At 46.1% G+C, this 19,712-nt stretch overlaps 1 long non-coding RNA gene across 1 annotated transcript; it reads right to left on the bottom strand.

Moving 5' to 3' along the window:
- Positions 1-5,064: 5,064 nt before the first annotated feature.
- On the bottom strand, positions 5,065-10,449 carry LOC140910120 (uncharacterized). Its single transcript, XR_012158427.1, has 4 exons — positions 10,267-10,449; positions 9,890-9,962; positions 7,406-7,493; positions 5,065-5,566 (listed from the first exon to the last, which is right to left on the bottom strand). It is a non-coding gene; the product is annotated as an uncharacterized lncRNA (long non-coding RNA).
- Positions 10,450-19,712: the final 9,263 nt, after the last annotated feature.

The raw sequence follows: 19,712 nt of genomic DNA, 5'->3' as shown, positions 1-19,712 counted from the left end.
ATGTTGCTACCTGAGTCTGCCTTTAGCCTTTATTGACAAGATTTCAGAAATGACAAAAACAGAAGTGTAAGCGCATGTGGGGTGACACCAAGGGCAGGGATAAGAGGCCTTTCTGGGAAACGTCACTCCGGCTGGACCGGGGTACAGCCTTATCTCTTGACTTTTCTAAGTTAATGGCTGGATGTTACTGACCGCTTCCATTACAAACAACATCTCTGTAGCGGGCTGGGGCTGCGATTCGGTAAGGGATGTTGGTTCTAGAAGTACAGTCAAGTATGTAGGGGGAGGGATACTCAGTGGTTTGAGCATTGGCCTGCTAAACCCAGGGTTGTGAGTTCAATCCTTGAGGAGGTCATTTAGGGATCAGGGCAAAAATTGGGGATTGGTCCTGCTTTGAGCAGGGGGTTGGACTAGATGACCTCCTGAGGTCCCTTCCAACCCTGATATTCTATGTCCCTTGGGAGAGCTGTTTGATGTTACTGCCTAGGCATTGCCTTGGTGGCCTTTACCACATGAGCATAAAACAAATTCCTAGTTTTCTTCACATAAACTTGCCGCCCTAATTATCTTAGCTGCAACCTATTACCAGGAAACACTCCGTGTACCTCATTCCTTCTGTCCTACTTGTGAGTGTGAAATTGGATTGAACATCAAGGAGACAGCTTCCGCCTGACTGGAATGTATTGTGACATTTTATGGCTAAGATTGCAGCACTTTGTTCCATGGAACCAGCCTCTAAGTAAACAGCATCTTCTTTCCCCCCCTCCCCCCCCACACACCCAAGGTGGCTTTTTCTGCTGTTTCTTGCTACTAAAACTGGCAGGAAAGGCTGCCATCCTGTCTTAGGCATCATGTGAGCCATTTCCATTTTGCCTTAATAAGCCGTTTAAAGACTCCGTGCTGTGAGAACCCAGTGTGTAGAATCAAACCGCCATGATCCTTTCCCTGTAAGCTCCAGCAACCTCACAAACTCTCGTTCACATGATGGCTGCCTACCTGCAGAGTAAGTCCCATCATTTATTATTTGTATTCCTGTACAGCCTAGGAGTCCCAGTCACAAACAAGGACCCCATGTGCTAGGGTCTGTACAAGCCGACTAAATAAATAAAATGGTGAGCCCATGCTTAAGGTCTGCAGCGTCTGCCATGATGCGCTAGATTCCACTTTGCGTCTCAGTGTGAAGCACGTGCCGCCGGGCTGGGTTGCGAACTGATGTAAAGGTTTATACGTTAAAAGTCTCATGAGTCAGATTAAATAGTAATTATGTCCTCCAGCCAAAATAGTCATGGACTACAATTGTTTTTTAAACGTGCTAATTTTTCCCTCATACAGCCTTTAACGCTGAATGATTACTGCCCGTTACCAGCTTTTACTATGAATCAAATATGCAAGTGCTGGCAGGAGCTGGTGCGTGAATGAGTGTATTCGTGCCAATGGGCCAGCCCACACATCAACGCTGCGAGGAAGAGCTTTCAGCATAGCTCCCCCACTTTACGCAGACGGGTGGTTCCCAGACTTTGATGCCATGACCTCCTTTGGGCTCAGTGCTGGTAACACGACCTTCAGGGTCCCTAACTACAAGTGTTGGATGTGGGTTGGGTCAGAAACCAACCCAGCTTTGGGTTGGGCTAGGCTGGGTTCCCTCGCCCGGCCTGTGGGCTCCGCACTGCGGCAGCTGAGGCCTCCCTGTGGCGTGGCGTGAGCGTGCCAACATGTCGCAGCACACACAGCGAGGGGCCGGCGGAAGAAGGGCACGCCGCCCTCTATCACTGCGCAGCACCCGTCTCACCACACTCTGGACCCAAAGTTTGGGAGATGCTGACAGGGAGGGAAAGGGAGGCGTATGGAGGGTCGTTACTCGCCCACGGTCCTGCAAGAGTCTATGGCAGAGCTAGGACTGTTGCCTAGACTATTTGCTCTGGTTTCTAATCACGCCCAGAAAACTAACCTGCCTCCCGTCAGCCTACTTGTGCTTAAATAAATGCCATACCCAGGTTAGCTTTCAGCAAACCGTGGGGATGGGGCTTTCACAAGGGCTCCGATTGGGTTTAAAAGGAGCCGAGTTGGATTTAACAGGCCAATGCTGCGCACCTTTGAAAAAAATCCTCAACTGAATGTATATAAAGCAATTGCATCTCTCTGACAGCAAAGCGCTTGTAGCTCTTTCCTTTGGAATCTCACTGATTGACTTGATACTTGGTTTAAATAAGGAGCCTCATTTCACGGGGGGGGGTTTAACACTTTTTTTTATATATATCTATATAGCGCTAGAAAGGCCAATTTATTCCCAACACCAAGAAAAGAGGCTAGTCCCTAGTAGGCTAGTCCCTTTTTCCTACAATGGCCATCAGGTACAAATGGGAGCCAATAAAGTTATTTGTTTTGGCAGCTTCTACCTTTGAATGTAACACAGTGAGTTGTCTTTCTCATATCCTTGATGGCATTTCCAGTAATGGGTGTAAGAGCCGTTTCCTTAAAATAACTCCTGGCAGCTTTTAAATCAATATGCTAACAACACTGATTCATAGGCCAAATCTGTTGGTAAATGTTACACATCCGAAAGCTCTATTAGTGTCAGGAAGAAATCCCTCTCCATCTGAATCTTTATCAGTAAAAAAAAACCATCCCACTCTCCTGCTGGTAATAGCTCATCTTAAGTGATCACTCTCCTTACAATGTATATTTTTTCATGGTCTGTGTGTATATATAAAATCTCCTCACTGTACTTTCCACTTTATGCATCCAGTGAAGTGAGCTGTAGCTCACAAAAGCTCATAATCAAATAAATTGGTTAGTCTCTAAGGTGCCACAAGTCCTCCTTTTCTTTTTGCGAATACAGACTAAGGCGGCTGCTACTCTGAAATTTATCAGTAAAGACTCTCTAAGCAGCTGCTCCTTCAAAACATATGGAATGGTATACATACTACAAAGGGCTACTATAAGACAGCTTTAGAAGCACACTGGGCTATTGCTAGTTTGTGGAGAGGCATATAACTTTGAGCTATCGAGTGGTTTAATGAGGCATCTATCATTTGTCAACATAGAACAGTGGTAGATCAAATGATACCAAGCTCAAATATTTTCCTGCCACTGCACTGTCTTGCAGCTCCAAGTTTGGTGCAATTTCATGCCTTGTGAGCAGTTTAAAACAAGAAGTGAGCAAGGGGAGCACTAGTCACCTGTGAATTTGCATATTCATCCCCCATCACATGAGCGCAATCAGTGGACAAAAGTGTCAGACAAGCTTTAATAAGCAAAGCTACATCATTCCTACTTCGCTGGCTAAAGCCATGCATACTTATCATTCTCTCACTTGTTACAGCGCCCTGAAGCAAGCTACCCTCATTTACTGCAGCTCCGGCTTTGCCTGTCGCTAAAGATTGCTCCTTTTAGCGCACTGTATCCGGGAGGGTGGAAGGGAAACGGTGTCATACCAGCCAGTGTTCACTTGCTGTAGCTGTACAGCCTGACAGAAGCATGAAAGATGCATAGCATCCTCACTCAGCCCTGGTCTACACTAGGACTTTAGGTCGAATTTAGCAGCGTTAAATCAATGTAAACCTGCACCCGTCCACACGATGAAGCCCTTTATTTCGACTTAAAGGGCTCTTAAAATCGATTTCCTTACTCCACCCCTGACAAGTGGATTAGCTCTTAAATCGGCCTTGCCGGCTCGAATTTGGGGTACTGTGGGCACAATTCGACGGTATTGGCCTCCGGGGGATATCCCAGAGTGCTCCATTGTGACCGCTCTGGACAGCACTCTCAACACAGATGCACGATTGTTTGCTGTTGCTCTGACGCAGGGAGGGGCGACTGATGACACGGCTTACAGGGTTGGCTTCAGGGAGCTAAAATCAACAAAGGGGGTGGCTTTACAACAATGAGTATTTCAGCAGGACTTCACGGAGGGTTCCAATAAGAAATGGTGCACCTAAGGTATTGTTCTTATTGGAACAAGGAGGTTAGCCTGGCCTCTGATTGATAAATGGCTAGATTTACCTCGCTGCACCTTCTCTGTGAGTGACTGCAGTGTGACCTAGAGGAATAAGTCCCCTAGATGGGGCTGGGGGGGGGAAGCAAATGAGTACAAAACAAATCTGGTCTATTTCTTGTTTTGATCCACTCCATCTATCTTTTACATCTTTGGCTGGCAGCAGACGGTGCAGAAGGACTGCATGCCATCCACATCTCATGGCTGCTCGGCAGAAGATGATGCAATAGGACTGCTAGCAATCCGTATCGCCTGCCTGCTCACCATAAGATGGTTCAATAGGACTGACTGCAGGACTAAAGAGAATGACTTGATCAAGTCACTCCAACTTTAGTCCCTGCGCCCATGTCTGCCCAGGTGCTCCTGATCGACCTCACACAGGTGACCAGGAGCACCTCGGACACGACGATGACGGCTACCAGTCCTATTGCACCATCTGCTGCCACAAGGCAATGGGTTGCTGCTACTGTGTAGCAATGCAGTACCGCGTCTGCCAGCAACCAGGAGACATACGGTGACGGTTACCTGAGCGGGCTCCATGCTTGCCGTGGTATGGCGTCTGCACAGGTAACTCAGGAAAAAAGGCACAAAATGATTGTCTGCCCTTGCTTTTATGGAGGGAGGGAGAGAACGGGGGCCTGACGATATGTTCCCAGAACCACCCGCGACAATGTTTTAGCCCCATCAGGCATTGGGATCTCAACCCAGAATTCCAATGGGCAGCGGAGACTGCAGGAACTGTGGGATAGCTCCCCACAGTGCAACACCCCGGAAGTCGACTCTAGCCTCGGTACTGTGGAAGCGCTCCGCCGAGTTAATGCACTTAGAGCATTTTCTGTGGGGACACACACACTCGAATATATAAAACCGATTTCTAAAAAAACGAATTCTATAAATTCGACCTAATTTCGTAGTGTAGACATACTCTCAGACATGCCCTAGAAGCTGAGAGCTACCAGTGCCAACGTAGCATGACTATTTCAATAACGTTGTCAAGGTTTTTTTGTTTTTAAACTATAGAAAAAGGCACGCTTTCCCCCCTCCCCCCCCAGAAAAAAACAAACGTCAACAATGTCAACAACAAATGAACACACTTCAGTTTAAATTGGTATAAATTATGTCACTCGGGGGCGTGCATAAGCCACTCCCTGGAGCGATGTAAGTTATACCAACCTAAGCGTAGGTGTGGACAGCGCTATGTCGGGGACAGGGAGTGCTTCTCCTGCCACCATAGCTACCGCCACTCGCAGCGGCTGGAGGAATTAAGTCAACGGGAGGGCTATGCGCTTGCAGTGCTACGGGCAGTGCAGCTGTAACCTCTGAAGTGTAGCCGTAACCTTCATTTGAAAAATTTTCACCTGCTTTACTGGCAGCTGTTGGGGGCCAGGATGCGAAACCAAATGGTCCATTGGTCTGATCCACTCTGGCCATTCCTCTGATCCCATCCATAGTCACCTTCTCTTCATGCATAATTCAGACACAGGTAACATCAACATAGCTTCCATCTGTTTTTGGCCAGATTTTTCAGCAATAGTATCCTTCTTGCACGTCCAATTTTCCAATCCCAGTCAGCTGTGAGTGCAAAGACCACAATTAAGTACCGGATTGAAACCACAAATCAGGTCATTCCAAATGGTGACCCTTCAAACTTTGCCAGTTTTATTGAAGACAGATAAGCTATCGTCAGCCTCAGAAGTATTCCCTTGTACTTGTTAAAGGCAAGCCCTTGAATACTGCAGCTAACTAATTTCAAAGACATATTTAGTTAGCTAAAACAATTAGCAAGTTTTTAAGGGCCATGACTGTATAGTCTATCTACTAAGTGCTTTGAGATCAGTGGATGAAAAGCACTATATAAGAGCGAGGAAATGTTATTATATGGCTCCCACCACTGTAATGTCTGAGCACCTCAAAAACATTCGCGACTTTCCCCTCACAAGACCCCTGTGAAGTAGGTAGGTGTTCTCATCCCAGTTTCACCAATGGGGCCAGAGGTACAGGATGATTACGCGAGTTGCCCAAGGTCTCACAGAGTCAGGAATTGACCCTTGTGCCAGTCCAATGCCTTAACCGTGAAACCATCCTTCCTCTCACAACTATCATCTGTGTAAGTGGCATGATTTGTGCTCACAACTGCTTACAGGTGTGACAATGCAGAGGGAAGTAATTGCAAGCGCAAATTTCTGACCTGATTTTCAGAGGTGCTGAGCATCTGTGGCTTCCACTGACTTCAGTCCCTACTTTTGCGTTCTAAGATCTCCACCAGAACCCCTTGGCTCTCTAGGTTTTAGCTGAACACTTTGCATGAGGGTGATCTCACATTTATAGGGCTCCTTCCAATCACATGGATTCCAGAGCACTTTACAGTCTATGCACAGGGATCACTTCAACCAATTCTGAAGTGCAGCCACCTCTTGGGTGAAGCATGGCAACTGGCTTACAGAGTTGAACAAAACTGCGCCATGGTTTTGGACAAGAAACGCCCTCCCAGTTGCCACACTATTCATTTATGATGAAAGTCAAATTGAGAAACATGAACATGAACTGTGAGTCTCAATCTTATTTAGATGTTATGTGAGCACGTAGAAAAATAACAAGATAACAAGATAACAAGATAACAAGAGTTTAGCCTTAACAAGATAACAGAGTTTGGGATATTATAATATTCCTAGTCTTGCAGGTGGAGTGAGGTGAGTGAATAGTATCAAAACAAAACAGCCAGGAATCAAAAATAACTCCAAGCTGTTACATCTTGGTAACACAACAATAAAACTGCCATGAAAAATGATACAGGATTTTTCAATCTCTAAATACAACCAAAGGACAATTTGAATTAGTTCTATCATCAGACTTAAATCAACACTTCAAGCGTTAAATGCCCAAAATCTGACCTAGGTTTTTTTCCCCCTATCTCTTTGCCAAGCCCATGCAGATGTTAAAAACAAAATACCATCAATAAGCCACATTCTATTTTTAAAATAAAACAAATAGAGAGCATCCATAACAATGCCAGCATTCCTGTACATACAGTCCACCCTACATTAAAGACCTTTGTACATCTGTGCAATAGCAGAACGGCATTATGGGAATGTGGGAAGGTAGTGCGTACTGTGACAAGAAAACAGATTTACCTTTCAAGCTTCCAAGAAGTTCATATAAACAGCTGTGAGAATAAAAAAGGATTTTTAAAAAAGCTGGAAAGCACCTTAGAGAATGCACCCTTTCGAGCTTTACCAATTGCCACATAGGTATGAGGAGTTTTTGTTCTGCTATTTTTACAGTTAACATAAGACCATAAGAACGGCCATACTGGGTCAGAGACCAATGGTCCATCTAGCCCGGTACCCTGTCTTCTGACAAGTAGCCGGTGAGAAGATGCTTCACAGGAAATGAACAGAACGGGGCACTTACCGAGTGATCCACCCTTGTCATCCACTCTCACTTAGAGGCTTAGGGACACCCAGAGCATGGGGTGGCTCTGAAATGGCTGAGGAGCTACCTAGATGGGGAATAAACTGTAATTGTCAGCCACACAACCATCTCTTTCAAAGATAAGGTCAATGTTTTAAAACAAGTTTGAGATCCAAAAATACACGTCAATCTGGACGTAGGTTGCACACCCAATGACTGCAGTTGCACATACAAATTAGGTGTCTGCATGCACAAAGGGGTAGTTAGGTGAATTTGTATTTGCAACTGGCCAGTTTGCACACACAGCTGTAATTCGGCTTGCAGCTGTACAGTTGCAATTGAATGCATATTTGGATACATGCCCTTTGGATTTTCTTCTTTAAAAACTGGGCCCTAAAGGTGTGTCTGTACTGCAATCAAACACCTGCAGCTGGCCCATGCCAGCTGACTCGGGCTCACAGGGCTCGGGCTGGGTAGCTGTAAAACTGCAGTGTAGACTTTCAGGCTCAGGCTGGCACTCAAGCTCTGGGCCCCCGCGACAGGGAGGGTCCCAGAGCCCAGACTCCAGCCTGAGCCCAAAAGTCGACACCGCGATTTTGCAGCCCCATACCCTGAGCCCCGTGGACCCGAGCCAGCTGGCATGGGCCAGCTGTGGGTGTTTCAATGCCGTGCAGACGTATTCTCAATGTCTGTGTCAGTGGTTCTCAACCTGGGGCCCAAGCAGCACACAGCTGCCTCCCAGGTGACACCCTCAGGGCCATACAGGCAGTATAGATATTGTGTGGACGTGGCCCACATCACATACAGAGAGCTGCATGTTCAGTCCACAAAGGTAAATAGGTTGAGAACCAGGCTCTTATGATTGACACAAGTATTCCCACAATGCAGTGGCTTTGTGCAAACAGTACAAAACCCGACAATGCCCCTCTGTTACCCAGGGTATCATTAGGAAAACCAAGGTGGGATTTTCATGAACTGTCAGCATTGGCCTAAATGTTCCGACTGAAATCAAGAGGAGTTTTTACCATTTACTTTGAACAGGACCAACGCTGAATGGATTTGAAAATCCAAGGTTCCCTGCTATTATGTCGCATGACAAAGTGTTCTTTAGGACTTGATTAAAGCCCTTCATAATTCTCACTTCTGGAGATTATCCTGCCAGTGTTTAACAGCTACTTTCACTCAGGAAAATATACATGGCTGGATAAGGTCATTCTGTTGCGTTCAAATGTACTTTAAACACACTGTTTTAATTTGCATCCCTAACTGCCTATGAAAACCTTGGTTCTTGAGTTACTTTATTATGTGTAAAACCTTATTGAATAGACTTGAACCAGGTCCAGTTCAGTTGTTACCTATAATCTTCAGGTTGCATTTAAATCCCAATTCTGATAAGTGGGTTTTAGCCCACGAAAGCTCATGCTCAAATAAATTTGTTGGTCTCTAAGGTGCCACAAGTACTCCTGCTCTTTTTAGGGAATATTTAGTAATTCAGAGTGAGAATGGAATTAATATGGACGTCAAACCAGAGCAGTCCTTTAGCTGTCACTTGGGAACGTTGCATAACAGCAATCGCAAACTCTAAATGAGATCCATATTTGCATCATGCGTGATTGCAATACATCTCCTCCACATATGTATTGTTAGGGTGACCAGATGTCCTGACTGTATATAGACAGTCCCAATATTTGGGACTTTTTCTTACATAAGTGCCAATTGCCCGCCACCCCCTGTCCCAATTTTTCACACTTACTATCTGGTCACCGTGTGTATTGTTATTATTAAACATGTTTATTACAGTAGTGTCCAAGGACCAACCAAGAATGAGGCCCAGTGTACTCTGTACACAAGCATAGAGTGATGGACAGCCTCTGCCTTGATGAGCTTTCAATTGAAATAGACCAGCCAGAGAGCAGGTGGCGGGGAGGAGCAGAACATATATGCAGAATGAGCTGGTGATGGAGGAAAATGTCATGTTAGTTCCATGGTTTTATTTTAAGGTGGGTTTAATTAGGAGCTGATCTGGTGGTCCCTCCTGGCCTTAAACCCTACAAGGAGAGGATCAGCTACATGGAAAGAAAAGGGACGAGAGAGGGGCCATTGAAGTGAAGGGGGGTGAGGGTAGGTCAGGGGAGAAGATGGTAAGGAGCAGGTGTGGAGTGACCCTGAGGTGAAGAGTCTGGGAAGGAAGTGGGAGGGTTGGAGCAAACAGCCAATCAGCACAGGGCAGAAAAAGTCCAGACAACACTGTAACTTCTCTGCCTGTGCAAAGGGCCTTGCTTTGGCTGCTTCTGTTCCTACGAGCTGGAGTCTCTTGCTGGTCCCTCTGCAATTTTCCCATGCTACAGAGTGTGGGGGAGGGGAAGGACCGCCTGGGTCTTAGTTTCCCTAGGATGTGTATGGGGGTCTTCCCTGCACAGTTATGGGTCCTGGGCTGGCTGGCATGGAAGGGTGGCTCCAAGTGGGCCCTATTTTATTCCCTACCCCCAGTTGTTTGCTTTGGCTGCTTCTGCTGCTGCTCCTACCGGTTGGAGATACGCCCAATGGAATGGTCAGCCTGTAGGAAAACAATACATACAATCCATTATTTGTGAAGAGGAGCTGATTAATAACACCAGCTATCATCAAATGCAACTTCACACATTTTCATTTTTATGGTGCTTCAAACTGGAAACCTTTTGTGCGGCCTTACGCTCCACCCAGTAATTCTAGCTAACCCCCTCCCGGCCAAATTCCAATAGGCAACGTTGAGTTTGGAGCAAGGGTTTGAGCCAGTCCAGAGGGACATGGTTAGAAAATAGCTAGATGGTTCATTAGGAGATTTAATTCAATTGCACGAGTACTGGAGATGGAATGCTCACCGAGCTGGAGAGACCAGTTCTGACGGTTTCCACACGACTCCGCCCACCGGGGCTCCAGCATGGCATTTCAATTATAAGCATGACATCGCCAGACTAGACTCTCATTGGATGAGCCAGTGGGCCTGAAAGTAGAACAGTGTCACCTGGAGAAAAAAACAGCGAGAAGATTAACTCTTTCATGGGTGTGGGATACACCACAGGCAACCTGGTGAAATAAGAAATGGCACCATTCAAGTAATGTTGCCATCCCGGGCAATAACCAACCATCCCCAAAGTGACAGCTACATCACCACAAAACAGATGGGGCAGATTCTCAGCTACTATAATTTGAAATCAATGGAGCTATCCTCATTTACACCACCTACGGGTCTGGCCCCAAACATGAACCCCACTTCAGCTTTTCCAGGAAGGACGGCTTTGATTCACTATGTCATCTGCTCATGATTTGATCGTAAGTCTCACCCTTTTGGCAAAAAGAATGAGGAATACTTGTGGCACCTTAGAGACTAACCAATTTATCTGAGCATAAGCTTTCGTGGGCTAAAACCCACTTCATCGGATGGATGAAGTGGGTTTTAGCCCACGAAAGCTTATGCTCAAATAAATTTGTTAGTCTCTAAGGTGTCAGAAGTACTCCTCGTTCTTTTTGCTGATACAGACTAACACGGCTACCACTCTGAAACCTGTCACCCTTTTGGGTATATTTCCTAAAGCCCCCGCTCCCGCTATCCTGAGCATCTCAGCTGTCATTAAAAATAATACATTTCTAGCCCTCAGGGCTGTGCTGGAAACCTTGAAAACATGAAGAGCGTGCACCCCAGTGGCTAGGAAACCAGAAGACAAATAAAAAGCACAATATATAGACAATGATTTGCAAGCCAATCTCACGATTTTTGGGGGCGTTTCATGTTTTTTGAATGCTGGGCAACAACTGCCCTATAGCCAGGGGGAAAGAACTATGGGCCCTCAAAGGAGAAATGCCCATCTCATGCCCAGTCCGTGTTAGACCATGCGATAGTCAGAGGTTCCAACCTGCTGATCTCATGTGGAGCGACGGGAAGTAGGGCAGTCCTCAGCAGACAATCCCTCAGGCCTGGTTGTGAAACATACATGTACAGTGCCTCCAATTATGAAGCGTACCAAGGCCCACAGCTGCGGTGAGTATTTTACTAATTATGTCCCTGCCAGTGCAAGGAGGCGTCTGGCTCCCCCACCCCCACACTATTACTCCTGTCTTGAAAAAGCTGCATTGGGAATGACATTGCAGCCTAGAGAATGCTGAGTAAACAGGTGATATCACAGGATAGTGCCATAGAGTGGCCACAGCTACCGCTCAGCTGTCTTTGCAAAACAGGATACATAATACAGCACCCGTTGTCAGCAGGCATAGCCGCATTATTCAGTGCCGTGGAGCCAAGAGCTCGGATGGTCTGTCATGGACGTGCAACCTCGCCCACAGCTATGCTGCTTCTAGTAATGGAGATTTTGGCCCTCATGTCTCACATACATTGCCACAAAGAGTCCGGATATGTATGTTAGCAAACCTGATGATAACAGCAAGAGCCAGGAAGTGCAGGCTGCCCTGAAGATTTTGGATTTTATGCCACTTGGTCATGGGAGAATTCCTCGCTCCATGGGCGTTCCCCAAGTACACCCACCCTTTTCTCCACGTTACATTCCTGTCCTTGACGTGGTGCAGAAAGTCCTGGTTCCAGCTGCCAACATGCTAATGATTAGGTGTTTCTGCCTTATGGATGCTCTCCTAGGCATTCCAGTGTACTCAGCTACTTCTCACAGAGGGGCCTACCCAACCGAATTCAGCGGCACCTACATTTCCTCTCTACCCCTAGGTGTTGAAGGACGTGGTGCTGGTGTTTAGTGGGGAGGGGAGGCAGTACACCTTGTGTACTCAGTGACAGCTGTGCAAATGGGGTGTGTCACCCTAGCATGTCAGAACGAGGCAGTCTCCATTAAAGATCTCATGATGCTTTTCACTAGAGTGTTCTGGCCAAATTGCAACTTGGGTAATTATAGCGTGCCCGCCTGCCTGTCTTCCCCCTGAAAGCTTTAATTGGTGAAGACATTCTTCACTTGCAATCCCATGCTTCAGGGGTGTTGTATGTTGTTGATGCAGTTGGACGACAGGTGATGTGATCCCTGGGTGATTACTGGGGGCCCGCTGATAATGTTTGCAAAGTATTTGGAGATCCTTCAGGATAAAAGGAGCAATTCAACACATACAGGATACTTACTGCGGGTAGCCTAACTTGAAGATTAAGCTGCTTGATTCTCCTTGACACTAATTCTCCTCCCACTACGCCACTCTGGCAGCAGAAATGTAATGCCCTCCACCACTCTCTTCAGACGTTTTTAGTCTGCCACAGAGGTGCAAGGGGGCCTCCCTGCAAAGGAGAACCAAGCCTATCTTGTCTAGCCTGCAGGAGACTACCAACAAGGTGTGGAGCATCACTTCGGGCACTAGCCAAGAATATGGCACTTGGTTCTAAATGGCCGCTGGTTTCAGCACTACTAGGACACCATATCTCAGTGCCTCAGCTTTGAAATACAAATTTTAACCTTGGGTAAAAGACACCAGGGTGATTTGCACGCTATGGCAACCAGTGCTCTCTATAGATAGATAGATAGATAGATAGATAGATAGATAGATAGATAGATAGATAGATAGATAGATGTTTCACCTATTTATGGCTATTTAAGGTTAATTTCCACCAAAATGAAAGTATTGCATGAAATTATAGTCCTTGCACACCAGCATCCCAAAAGGAATCTAAACCTTCTAGAGATACTCTCAGGGAAGAATAGCTTCTTAGCGCTATGCAGGTCCTTTGTGACCATCATCATCAATGAGGCACATGGGTTAAAACCCCCATGGATGTGTTTCTCTCCAACGCCCACCCAACTGTGGGACAGACTTAGCCTCACAAAGGGACCACAGAGCAACTCCTTAAAACCCAGCCTCCCTTTTTGTACGGGCTATAAATACTTAGAGTTTCACACCTGTAATTGTGCGCTGGAGCAACCGATGGTGAACTCGCTGTCATGCAGGCACAATCACAGAGATGTTTAAATTACACCAACTGCATGCACAATAGTCTTCCAGCTGCAAAAGTTTAGGCCCAACCAGTGAGCCTGGGTTGAGGGCCCATTCGAAATCCGGCCTTTCTCAATGTGCATTTCCACTGGTGGCCAGTGGGGCTTTTTAATAAGCTGCAAAATGCGATAAATAAAAAATTACAGAAGAATATTTCCTCGTATCTAGGAGGAGTGCTACGCAGCCACTTCCAGTCTTTGTTTTTTCTGTGCCACCAGGACAATGCATAGAGTTTCTGTAACAGGTTCTCACCAATCCACTATTTCAGGATCTAGGTGTATCTACGTACTAGCAAAAATTTATATAAGTTAATTCCCACACTCCCAAGTCGTGAATCATTAAGGGAACAAAGAAAGGTGCCTCCTTTTAAGCATCATTGCCACCTGCATTATGAACATACGCCCAAGAATACCTGCTGCCTATTTAACCCTTATGAAAGCAAATATATACTGCAGTCAGCTCTGGGATTGCCTTAACCTTCTGACACACATACCAAGAGGAAATAAATTCCTGCATCTAAAAATGCTAATACAAGGGTGAAAAAAAATCCCATGTTGTACTGGCTGAGCTATGCAGCTAAGTTTTGATCCTCAGAAATGCTAGCAGTGTCAGCTCCCATTAACTTTGATGGGAGTCTAAGGATGGGCCGCATCTCACAGGTTATGCTTAGTACATTGCAAGATCAAGCCCCGAATGAGCTCTTCATGCTGACCAAGCTTACAACTCTTATTTAGCTATTCACCTTGCTAGTAACTGATCCCTAGTTGAAATGAAGTTTTTGACTTTGTCAAAGCCAGGCAAGAGGCAGGCTCTTCCAGCTACAACTTCCATGGCTTCTGGTCACCAGTACTACAGTTTAGGGTGTAATCTTGAGTTAAGAATCTCCAAGGCAAATGAAAATAGGGGTAGGGTCATAACCTTTGTGGCTGCGTTTGGCACAGAACTGCAGGCTCGGTTGGTTTCTGTGTGAAATGTTGCAAATAGGCGTGCCACAAATAAATGAAACGAGATAAGCTCTATGTGCTGTATTAGCACATGAAAGAAAAAGCAGCAGACGCAGCAAAGGATTGCCACATCTCGTTCACATTTCAAAATACAGTATGTTGGTAGCAAGAGGCAGGTGCTTCTGGGTGATTGCTGCTGGTCACTCCTCCAGCCTGAGGAATCTTTTGTAGCATCATTCAGTTTCATAGTACTGTGGACAACTCAAGTGTGAGGTGGGAAAGGAGCGGATGAGCAATCACTGCCCCTGCTAAGAATTGTCAGTATTCCCATTATACTCTTGTTGGTAAGGATGGGCCTGAATCTGAGTGGAACGTTGGGATGCCGGGCCCAGATCTCAGCTGCTGTAAACTAGCATAAATCCATAGAAGTTAATGAAGCTATGGGTCTTCCTCCAATCTGTCATGGCTGGTTTAAACCAGGACCCCAGATTCGAACGTGGCTGCATTTTGGGAACGTTCACATCAAGAGCGGAATCTGCACTTTGAGAATCAAGCATCTCTAGTCTTAGGGATTTATAACCGGGCTCTAAAACTTTGTTCCATTCTAAAACTTGTCGTCTGGCCAAGACGCGGTTCTAGCCCAGGAACAAACATCCATTAACGTGTCTTTGTAAAAACTCGGGAGAGATCCCTAGCTAGTCCATATCAGTGTCCCTCCATTCACTTCAATGGCATTTGCAGCACTTGTATTGACTCTTTCTAAGAAATGATGATGAGAATCGTGTCTTCCCACTCCCTTGTAGCTTATGTAATCCTGTACACTGGTGCAAAGTAAGCCTGATTCACTGGTGTCACTGGCTACTTCGTGCCTTGTTGGCAATGCAAAGCACCTGTAGAACCGGCCACTTACACTGAGTTTCTAGCTGCATTGCTCTAACTCTTGGCTCAGGGGGGTTTTGACTAGTTTCTTCGTGTCTTTGAAATCCTCCTTTCTAAAGTTTAGTGTCACTGTCCTAGTTTCTGGTAGATGGTTCTTCCTCCAAGAAGGTTAAATTTAATTATATTGTCACTTTTCTTTACTGGCTTTAATCTCACCCAATACAAACTCATAAAGCATTAAGGTTCGGCTTAGCACGTCATACACGTGTCTGCTGTGGATTGTGCATTTCAGCAGGGGTTTACGTGATAGAGTCTGTTTGATTGATTGGGCGATGCCTCAGGACCCATCTACAGGAATTGTTTGAGTGGGAAGGTCATCGGAATCTTGGTCTCTTAAAAAGGATTGATGTTGATGAGCCAAATGACGTTTAAATCAATTAAACCAAGTGGGATCAAGAATTGTGGTGGTTAAAGTGTCTGGCAGCTGGGACTGAAATGCTATGCCAGGGAGCTCAGCAAAAGCTAGTGATTAGAAATAAGACTCAGAATAAGAAAACCCTAGCAATAATTTTTATGTATATAGCACATTCTAGTGAGTAGCCCCAAGTGCACTGAAAACATTCATTAATCCAATAGGCAGTAAGTCACTCTTATTACCTTTCTACAGATGGGTAAACGGAGGCATCAGATTTGCCTCTTCCACATCACCAGTGACCTTGCTTAGTCAGAAAGGGAGACACTTCCTCCCTTTGCCTATGGCCTAGGATACAGAAGCCTAGAACACATAAGGGCCCTAACCACTTGGCTGTCGAGTATCCTGTCTCAAACTCATGTATCCCCAGCCTGTCTTTCATGTCAGGCCCAATCTTCTGGGTGCACTCTGAGAACACCATCAGGGCCAGGTTTTGCAGGGGGCTAGGTTCGGGAATGCTTAGTCTGGGGATGCTGCGTGGGGCTAAAGCTCCAAGCTAAGGGTGACATCAGAACTTAGTCAGCTTTGCGCCTGCCTCCTGGTGGGAATGTAGGGGACTTTAGGCCGCAGCTGAACAGTGGTTTCGATAATGTCAGCAGCATCTAAATGTTGGCGTTAGGTGCCCAAGTACCTTTGTGGCTCTGGCCCCAACTGACTAGGAAGCCTAAATCACATAGGTGCTTTATAAATGGTGCCTTATTAAGACTTGTCTTTGGATAACTAGGCCCTTGAATTCTTGCTGTGCAGACACAGCAGCTGGTTTTGAAACATCCTTCTCTGTGTCATTTGGAGGCTTGCTTCACCATGGCCTGGATCCAGTTGTATGCAGATGTCACTGCACTGAAATCACAGGAGCCAGGCAGTGGTGAATCAGGCTGCTGCTTGCCTTTCCACTGCATGAAAATCAGTCCCGTGGGCTAATACATTTTTAGAAATCGAAGCAACTTGTTTTTTTATTGGGGGAGGAGGGAAACTAAGCAATTTCTTATGAGTTGAGGGAAATGACCTGTGTGGCTGATAGATCTACACAAGCTCCGGATACACTGCACGGCAATCAAATCACTGAATCAGTAATTGTGTTTGGCTGATTACATGCAGGCCTGGCATTTGGTTCCCCTATGCAGCCAGGTCCAGCCGTTGCCTAGGATATGCAAATACCAGGGGCAGCAAAATACGTGGGGGTTGTTGATTATGTGTGTGTCGCTGCGATCAATGAGGGGCATAGATATGCCAGTTTGCCTAGGGCAGTGAAGAGGGTAAGGGTGACCAGTGAAAAGGTTTCCTTCTGTGTGACCGGATATTTGCTTTGTGAGCACTTTTATATATGGTGTTTGCTCTGGGTGAATGTGGGGTGGGCGTAGCTCTGCCTTTATTGATCCAAAAGCAGCTACAGTAGAGGCTGCAGAGTTCTGATTATTATGCAATACTGTACACAGAGAAAGGAATTTCAATCCCATGCTGTGCCAAAGCGAGATACCTTCAGTGGCCTTTGTCTTTAATACAATGGGGATCACATTTTTATTATTCTGAAGTATACTGCCAGGCTGAGAGAGATTCCTCCATACATAGCCTAGCGTATAGGAATAGAGTAGTATCCCTTTACATAGTCTGTCTGCCCATCTGCGCTGTGTTTTAGAAGAAACCAGTCAGAGCCGCATTCTCTGTATAGCTCGGCCTTGTGTGTTTGTGGATAGTGAATAAACGTGGTTCTTTGGGACCAGCTCTGCATGGGTCATTCCTCATCTTGCTTTTGTGGGGTAGAGCCCAAAAGACACTTCACATGTTGCTCAAAAACCTCCAGGACTGGTGACAACTTGCACGACCCTAACAATTCAAATATTTGAGTGCAGAAGTGAGAGAGAATGTAAGAAGCTGCTTTTGAATGAATCTCAAAGGCCTGGGATGGAATGTCTTTGGGACTTGTTCTTTGGTTGTTTCAGTAAGCTAGCCATGAAATCCAAGAGGTGGGAGGTGGAAGGGTTCTTGTTGGTGGGACAAGGAGAAGAATTGTGACGCTAATGAGTCAGATCTTCAGCTGGTTTAAATGTAATTTGTGCCTAGTGACAATGTCTTTTTGGAATATACCAGAAGTCCATTGCCATGGTGTAGCATTCCTGTATGCAAGAGGAATATGTAAAAACCTAGTCAGTGAGTATATAAATTGTATAAATGTTGCCTATTGCTTTCTCCCTTCTCCTGACCTCTGTCTTTAGATGGTGAGCTTCTCAGAGCAAGGATTGTCACTAAGAATTTTAAAATGCCCAGCACATAGTGGGTGCTACCGCAAATAAATAATATGACCACCAATAATGTCTATCATGCCCTTCTACTGGATGGAATTGGAACTGCATATCTGTGTATCATGTGCCCTATATTGCTTACAGGCGCGGCGGGTTTTCCCATTGCTCAAGTTACAAGGGCTCATCCTTATGGGGCAGGGCATCAATCCTGAGCATTTCCTACGGTCTGCAGCCTCTGGTCAGCAGTGAAGTCCCGAAGTGACCCATATTTGTTAGAATATTTTTTGCTTCAGTATTGACTTTCTGCCCTTTTCTTCCCCTTGTGCCAGAGATTTACCCCAAATTGTATTTAATCTACAAGGGCCAGATGGGATGGAATATGGTCTGAGGTGCTGTCGGGGAATGGGTTTTATTTGATTTTTTTTTTTTTTTTTTTTTGGTAAAGAGGTGAAGCTGTTATGGCTGTGGCTTGCATAAATGTTGTAATTTCGAGTGACGGAAGGAGGCTCAGAAAGAGCCCAGGATGGGCCTCTGTATAGGAGCATGTAAAATTGAAATAAATAAATATACAATCCATGTATTCATGCAGGGTTAAATTCTGCCTCTGGTGTACACACACAGCTCCTAGGGACTTGGTGACTACTAATGCTTGCTTGGGATACATAAATACCGACATTCCTGCAAAGGTATCCTGAGTGCACAGCACAGTTCTTGGACCTCACCCACCCCAAGCACACCCCAAAGGCCAAAGCAAGTACCTATAAATAGCTACACCGTTTGGGAGCCTGCAGGAGAATGTTGTAGCCGCAGCATTTGATCAAGGCAGAATTTACAACGCAAAAACATGCCTATAAAAACCTGTGATTAAATAACCAAGGCTGGGATTGTCAAAAGCACCCAGCTTTTGCCTAACCCAGGGCAATGGGAGTTCTACCATTTCTTTCAATGGAAGCAGAGTTAAGCTGGTGCGAAGCACTTTAGAGTATCCTGCCCACTAAGTAATCCTTACGCTGGAACCTGCTACAAGACAGCAGTCAGTTACCGCAGAGCACCTAAACATGAGTACATGCAACTTAAAACCCCACAGACGGCAAAGATCTCCACAGCATGTGAATGCCTGCCAGGTGTTTACAGATTTCTCCTCCCAGCACTCTGGGAAAGAGGGAACGGCCATTATCCCCATATTGCAGCAGCTTGCCTAGGGTCACAGAGAGCCACCGTCTGAATCCAGGTCCTTTTCACCCAAGATCGCTTCCACCTGCAAATCTGCAGGTCTACAGTCGTATGCACAAACAGAACATAAATGGATTCAACACAATGTCTCACCCTTTGGGATGAGCTCAGGCCCCACCAGCTTTCCTCCCAGGCCTGGGATTTGTACTGCAGGGATCAGGTAACTGAGAGCTGCATGGCCGGCTGAGAAGGCAGAAGCAGGACATAAAGTGCTTCCTGTTCTCGCTAGGGAAGAGAGATCAGAGGGGAACAGCAGCTGTCTGGGGAAGCCCTCCAAGAGCGAGGGGTCTGGGTCAGGGCTGCCATGATTCCTGGTGGAGAGGAGGTCAGAAATGGATGGCGGGAGAGGCTTGCCTGAAGCCACTTGGGAAGGTGTGGGAGGAGACCTGGGGAAGAGCCGCAGCAAGGTGTCTGGATCCAGGCAAACAGTAGCTCCCCAGGGAGAGGGAACAGGGGTGGTGGAAGGGCTTGGCAGACAGAGGTGCTGGGGAGGTTGCAGAGAAGACTGAAGGAGATAGGGAGAAGTAGGAAGTGGCCCTGGGAACTGTGAAGCAAGACAGTTTGGA

This window comes from Lepidochelys kempii, chromosome 4, assembly GCF_965140265.1.
Source record: "Lepidochelys kempii isolate rLepKem1 chromosome 4, rLepKem1.hap2, whole genome shotgun sequence".
Classification (NCBI taxonomy): Eukaryota; Metazoa; Chordata; order Testudines; family Cheloniidae; genus Lepidochelys; species Lepidochelys kempii.
This window is presented reverse-complemented; position numbering and strand designations above follow the sequence as displayed.